The sequence below is a fragment of the Dipteris shenzhenensis genome, chromosome 5, assembly GCF_047967505.1.
Source record: "Dipteris shenzhenensis isolate YYH24624 ecotype China chromosome 5, Dip_SZ_1.0, whole genome shotgun sequence".
Lineage (NCBI taxonomy): Eukaryota > Viridiplantae > Streptophyta > Polypodiopsida > Gleicheniales > Dipteridaceae > Dipteris > Dipteris shenzhenensis.
In genome coordinates, this window is record NC_141600.1 from 21711215 (window position 1) to 21718414 (window position 7200).

Consider the following 7200-nt stretch of genomic DNA (forward strand, 5'->3'; position numbering starts at 1 on the left):
GACGTAGTAAATCGTTCATAAGCATGACGAATGTAGCTGGAGCATTGGTAAGTCCAACGGGCATTACCAAAAACTCATAATGACCAAACCTGCTTCTAAAAGCGATTTTATGCACATCCTCGGCTCTAATGCGGATCAAATGGTAGCCACACTTAAGATCTATCTTACTAAAAATTACGGCCCCATGTAATGCATTTAGCAAATCATTGATCCGAGCCATCGGATACCTGTGCTTAACAGTGATATTATTTAATGCTCTGTAATCTATACAGAGACGAAAAGTATCATCTTTCTTCCTCTTTAATATCACTGGCCAAACGAAAGGTGAAAAACTGGGTTGAATGTACCCCAGCTTGAGGTATTCTTCTAGTTGTATTCACACCTCAGCTTCTTCTGTAAAGCTTAATCTATAGGGAGGTCTATTTACAGGTTCTGCCCCCGGAATAAGCTCAATTTTATGTTGAACATTCCGCTCTGGAGGTAACCCATAAGGTAACTCATCCCTAAAACAACCAGAGAACTTCTCCGATATCTCTTTAGCCAACTCGGCCATTTCCCCATCTTGGGTAGCCTCAGTGCTAGTCGACGCATCATCAATCGACTCTACCGATGCTATACATAGACACAAAAACTCTTTCGGAGTCTTCCGAATTTCCATGGCTGAAATCAATGGTCCTCGAGGTAAATCCTTTTCACCTCGCAAAACATAGTCTACCCCGTTCATCTTGAACTAGTAAATATGCTTTTTCCAATCAATGGCTGGATTTTTCCAAAAATGCCAAGCCATGCCTAGGGCTATATCTGTGTGAGCAAGCCTGGTCAACTCAAAGTCCAGCTTCTCAACATAGTCCTGTATTCGAAGTTCCAACTGGGTAACCCTCTGGTCCCATATTTCAGTTGAACTTCCGTCCGCCATCCTGACTGTATAAGCATAGTCAGACGGACTAGTTTTCAACTTGAGCCTCTTAATAAGCTTCGAGTTAATTACATTGTGCGTTGACGCTGAGTCAAACAACATAATCACATCATGATTGGCTACTTGCCCTTTCATTTTAATTAACTCGGGCTCATTGAAAACTATATTCCCCATTGCTGCGGGCTTTGAAAGGATGTTATCAGGTACACCGCTTACTAACTTAGTAACATACACACTTAACAACATAGGTACTAACCTCTGAGAAGGTCCCACCAATTGCATCTGCATATGTTCCGCATTGGGACTCTCCTGCATTTCCGCGTCGCATTCAAATATTATCATGTTGGCCGTGCGACAGTCTTTATTTAGTGGACAATCTTTCCACTGATGTCGTTGAAGGCAGCCGAAGCACAATCCTTATTTTCTAGCTTTCTCCTTTTGCTCAAGGGTCAACGAGGACCAAGCCCGGGCTGCCATTGGAGTTACTTTCCTTTTCACCCCAACGGTGGTACTTGTCTTTGTTGGTCCCTCAACTGGCTTCACCTGCTTGGTTTGGCCACTTGGCTGCAAGACACTTGTCTTTGAAGTCCATTTCCTCTGAAATCCCCCTTTTCTCGGGTACTCATGCTGAGTCCCTGCCTGCACAAACCCACTAGGCCTGCCTCTGGCATCCTCATAGTTCAGGGCTACTGCAATAGATTCATCTAATGTAGTCACATATTTAGCCCGAACTTCCATTTTAATCTTGTCGTTCAGTCCATAGATATAGTCTTTCAACTGAACCGACATAAGGAGAGGGTCTGTTATTTTCATAACACATTCTCTGAACTTGTCAGTGTACTCTACTACCGACAAATTCCTCTGGCGAAGGTTTCTGTAAGCATCCCAAGCTCGGGACTCTTCGTCAGGTGGAAGAAAGTGTTTCTTAAATTCAGCCTTAAACCCTTCCCAGGTGGTAGGGGCAACTTGATCCTTCTCTTGCTTTATCCACCATCTATCCGTTGCCTCAATAAACAGGTGAGTGGTCTCGCGAATTTTCTTTAGATCAGATCTGATTTCACAAATGGCGAAGGCTTCTTCTCACTTGTGTAACCAAACCTCGATCACATCAAAACTGCGCTCGGTCATCCGACCAGCGTACTTCTCCGGTCTATAGTTGGCAATATTAGGTACCTTGACCTTTGCACGTTCTGATGAGTGTATACTAGGCTCTGGCTCTGCTAGAGCTTTGCCCTTATCATTCCTAGATGGTCTAGCCGACAAGGCTTGCACCATTTCATTTTGACTAGCGTTCACTTGAAGCTGTTGGTTCATGATCTGTTGTGAAGCATCTTCTAGTACAGAAATCCTACCCACCAGAGTAGGTGTTGTGCGGTGGGACATTTCTTGCGTAGATCGCGCTCTAGATTCACCAGGATTTACCCTGGAATCGTGTCCCTCTGCCTCCATTCTTTCAAAAAGGAAAATAGTTTTTTTTTTTTCACTTCGAATTCTTTCTGCCGTACAGGAATAAATAGACTGCAAACTAAAATGTTGTATAGAAAGGGAAAAAAATGATGCTCCCTGGAAGCTCCACGTAACGCAGATGTCTCGAATTTATCTCTTCTGCCAAAGCCTTTGCAAGCCTCGAAATTCTGTGCCACTCTTCTGTCTCTCAGACTTGGCAGATTTTATTTGAACCCATGCGATTGACTGAATATCAGAAAGCTATTGTTCTACAGGTAATCATATTCCAAGAACCTCGCCAGATATACGTTTCCCCAGCTAGAGCTGTGCACGTAACCGTACCCACACTCACGGGCTATTTGCGTGACGACATCCAATTCAAAATGTGGCGAAAATGGGTTCCATCCCTCCAACGTTTAGCTCGACAATGGATGTGGATTCATTCTCCACGCTGCCCATTTTTGCACGCAAGGCACAACTTCCGCAACACCTCACAAGGGATCAGGCACATGGGGCTGGTCCCAAGCATCATCCAACAAAGAGAGATTGCCTATAAGCGGATTGTTTAGCTATCGGCAGGGACGTAACACAGGCGATAGCAGCCACTCTTTGCTCTCGTTGGAGACCCTTCTTCTGGTCTCCAAAATTCGTCCTCTCAACTGACAACTGTTACTGTAGATGAACACGCCATCGTTCTCTATCTCAATCTCAAAATAAGCATTTCTGCGTGACTCGCGATACACGCTTCGGGGTTCCTATATTCTCTGTCCTTGCTCTGAATCGTCAAATCAGTTGCACTGCAACAGAAAGCTGAGAGCTTTGTCCGAGAGCCCACGCTAACTGCCCGTCAGCCCATGGATACTTGCATATGCCAACAATTCCAGCCTTGCGCTTCCTTCATACGCGACTCCTCTCCTTCACGCACCACTGTTCCCAGGCTCTACTGTTCGTCCAGCCTGAACACTAACTTGCTCTGATACCAAATGAAACGAACACTTTCTTATCCTTCAACTTTGCATTGATTCACTAGCTAATCCAAAATCACAGGCGCTGGCATCCCAAATATCCACCCAGCCTATCTCGTGGATCCCATCTACAAAAGATACGTAATTCAATTTCTTTTCATACATATCCACAAGCCCTCAGTTCCCTAGATGGTTCCTTCTGCCACATGTCATCATTTTAGACCTTTAACTTGGTACACCATTTACCCCTCTCTTGGGGCACAATTAAAACATTTGCCCCTTGGCATTATTACACATTTAGGTGCACCTAGGCCTTAGCACTCAAAAACCACCTAGTCGATGCCAATACACCCTCACCTAGGACCTTGGCAGCTACTTCCCTTGACCATTTTATTTACGCACATAAAATATTACAAAAGTCGGTCATCTAAGAGAAAATGCCCACCGATCTTTCTGAGGTCATGCTATCTCGGCTAGAGCATAACACAGGCTGATTACCTTCTGGGCTTATAGTGATGCGTTGCTGTTGTCCCTGCCTGTTCCTACCTGCATGGGCAGATCTGCTGTGCTGCTGCTCCTTTGGGCTGCTTCATACCTACTTGCTCCTGAAAGCCCTAAATGTGCATATCAAATACATGCTTCTACTTCAATGTAATGTGAGCTGATTCTCATCTTGCACGAAGTATTGCTTGAATACATGTCATAAAGAGGGGTCAAATGAATGGAAAGTGCACTTTTGATTCAACATTACCCCAGCTTTTCCATTCACTTTTCAAGCCCCTTATGACGACACATGAAGAGACTTAATCCATACGCAGTAAGGGCTACGTGACAAAGAAAATACATCAGAGGTATTGCAAAAGGTAGCAAGTGGACATAATGTTGATGGACCTTCCTAAGTATTTGACCAATGCTATTACTGTTAATCAGAGCTATTAACTTCAACCAGGTTCATCTAAAATCCACTCAGCTAGAAGGGCTGCACCGGACAGAATACAACTGGTATTCACATCCTTTGTCTGCAGACCTTCCAGTTAAAATCCATTGCCCTCCTTGCTATAACCGTGCTGGAAATACCAGGAAAGACCCTAGATTCACGTTTGATTGTCAGCTGGATTCCTTGCACATCTCGCACCCGTCTTGCGTGAAGAGGTGAAGAGAAAACTTTGTGCCGGTTCACAATCATACATTACATGGTTCATTTCCCTGCAGTAGAGCTTGGGCTACATTTGCTCTCATTGGAGAAATGAGGTTTTATGATTCAGACACTCAAAGATCCTTGGTGACATGGATATTACTGCCAGGAAGTGTGCAAAAAAGGCGAGCTTCTTGTTGCAGCATTCATTTTGTGTCTGGAACACATCTGCCTCCAGCTCAGCACATATTGTGAAGTTCGGAATGAGCTTTGCTGCTACCCCTGCACTTGATTTCACTTCTCAATCCACCTGCACCTAGCAGATTCTTAACACCTTTTACTACATTTTTCTGTTTGTCACACCACCCCCTCTGAGGCATACATGTTTGAAATCAGCACATATGCTCCTGCATATGTGTACCCAGGTCAACTAAACGCTGAGCTGTGCATTCCCCTCTCTCCACATCTCCATGTATTTGGCAGGCATGAAGAAAAGTTGTCCATACTTGAGCATCAGGTTGAATTGGCATGCCATAAATCAGGCTCTCAGCCTCATCTAGCTGCCCTGCCCTCCCAAGCAGGTCAATCATACAAGTGTAATGCTCCAGTGTTGGCGCAATGCCATGATCATTCATCATACAGGCAAAAAAAAACTGGCCCTCGTCCACAAGACCAGAATGGCTGCATGCAGAGAGAAGGCAGACAAATGTTATATCATTGGGTTTCAGGCCTGCCTGCTGCATTCTTAGAAAAAGTTGAACGGCTTCCTTGCCATAACCATACTGAGAGTACGAGGCAATCATGGAACTCCAGGACACCACATCAGGATGACGCATCTGGTCAAATACTGAGCGAGCCTGCAACACAGCCCCGCATTTGCCATACATGTTGATAAGGGCACTCCCTATGGCAACATCTGATTCAATCATACTGTCATCGATAAAGGCATGAAGAGCCTTCCCATCTTCCAATGCTGCAGGTATAGAGCAGGCGCTTAATGCATTGAGAAAGGTGATTCTGTTTGGCTCAACTCCTTCCTGCTGCATTTCCTGAAAGATGTGTACAGCCTCCTTGCCATGACCATTTTCAGAAAGAACACCAATCATAACACTCCATGAAATTACATCACGCTGTGACATTCTCTGAAAAACCGATTGTGCCGCATCAAGCGCCTGGCAGCTGCCGTACATGTTGACAAGGGTGTTTCCTACAATCAAATCTGATACAAATCCAGCATCAACAATCCATGCATGAAGTGACTTACCAGCAATGAGATCTGCTGGGCTGGTACATGCATGGAGTACATTAATATACGTAATCCTGTCTGGCTCTAAGCCTTGCTGTTGTAATTTATAGAACACCCTGAAAGCCTCTTTCCCATTTCCATGATTGGAGTGTGCAGCGATCAAAGCATTCCAGGAAATGATGTCACGATTTTGCATATGTTGGAACACTGCACACGCATCCTCTAAAGAACCACAATTGTCATACATATTAACTAGGGCATTCCCTATCACAACATCCACATCAAATCCTCTCTCCACAATAAATCCATGCATTCTTATACCCTCTGCCAGAAGTGTCGGTTTGGCACACGCCCCCAGAATAGAGATAAAGGCGATCTTGTCCAGCGTGACGCCTTGGAGCTGCATTTGATAAAAAAGTTCAAGAGCCTTCGTGCCGTCCCCCTGCTTTGTGTATGCATCGATCATGGCAGTCCACGAAATCACGTCGCGCCGCTCTATACAGTCAAAGACTGTCCGTGCATCCTTTAGTTTGTCATGCTTGCGATACATACATATGAGAAGGTTCCCTAGATACGTGTCGTTTTCCAGCCCACGTTGTAAAATGTGCGAATGGATGCGTTTACCGTCTGGCAAGGCAACGTTACCGTGTAATTGAGATGCAATGCCTGGCCGGTCTAACTGATACAAGTCCTCGTCGGACAAGGCTTTTCGCCTAAAGAACGCTTGCGTTCTTGTAGGATTCTTCGTGCTCCCACTATGCTTTTGTGCTGGGTGCGCATGCCTATGCCTATGCTCCTCCGACACCTGCTCGGCCAAGTTCGTCGAGATGGAACGAGGGTGAGAGACGAGCGGCTGGCCTTGGTGTTCAAAAGAAGATGCAGCATTTTGGGCTTCGGTGAGCGACCTCGAAGTTGGAGGAGGCTGCGAGGAGTTGAAGGCAGAAGAGCGAGTATGGTCCAAACAAGGCAGCAACGTAGCTTGCGATAAAGAACACATGGATGAGACACATGCTCCAAAGTCCACCATGGAGGGGGAACTAGAATTGGGGCCTCTCGGGTGTGTCTACACCTCCACCTGGCACACGTACCGAGACCGTGATACCAACCCCATTTTGCCAAAGGTCCCGCGATACCACACGGTGGAAGATGAATCTCCACCGTCCGATCAAGCACCTTTCAGAGAGGGAATTTAACCTCCTTATGAATAATACAAAATCAGCCCCCATTTCCACACAGACCAATAGAAACCTTCCAAGTGTCATTTTCCAGCCCTTCCCGTGGAGAAAGGGCCAAGGTCGGACTTTCCCGAGAGCAAAGTCCTCGAAAAATGGCGAGCGGTCGGACCCGGAGGAAAGTCCTTCCCTAGCCCTTTCCCCTATACAACGTGGTCACTGCCACCGCACCCTAGCTTTGTGGAAACAAGCCTTGGAGGACGGCCCTTCGGTATGGTGGTTTACACCACCTACCATCATGTTTTATGAAGCAAGTTGCT

At 45.8% G+C, this 7200-nt stretch overlaps 1 pseudogene across 1 annotated transcript; it reads right to left on the reverse strand.

Moving 5' to 3' along the window:
- Positions 1 to 3893: 3893 nt before the first annotated feature.
- Positions 3894 to 6391, reverse strand: LOC147901741 (pentatricopeptide repeat-containing protein CRR2, chloroplastic pseudogene; annotated as a pseudogene). The gene is made up of 2 exons (XR_015541024.1): positions 6354 to 6391; positions 3894 to 6203 (listed from the first exon to the last, which is right to left on the reverse strand). The product of XR_015541024.1 is annotated as a pentatricopeptide repeat-containing protein CRR2, chloroplastic pseudogene (transcript).
- Between the last annotated feature and the right edge of the window lie 809 nt (positions 6392 to 7200).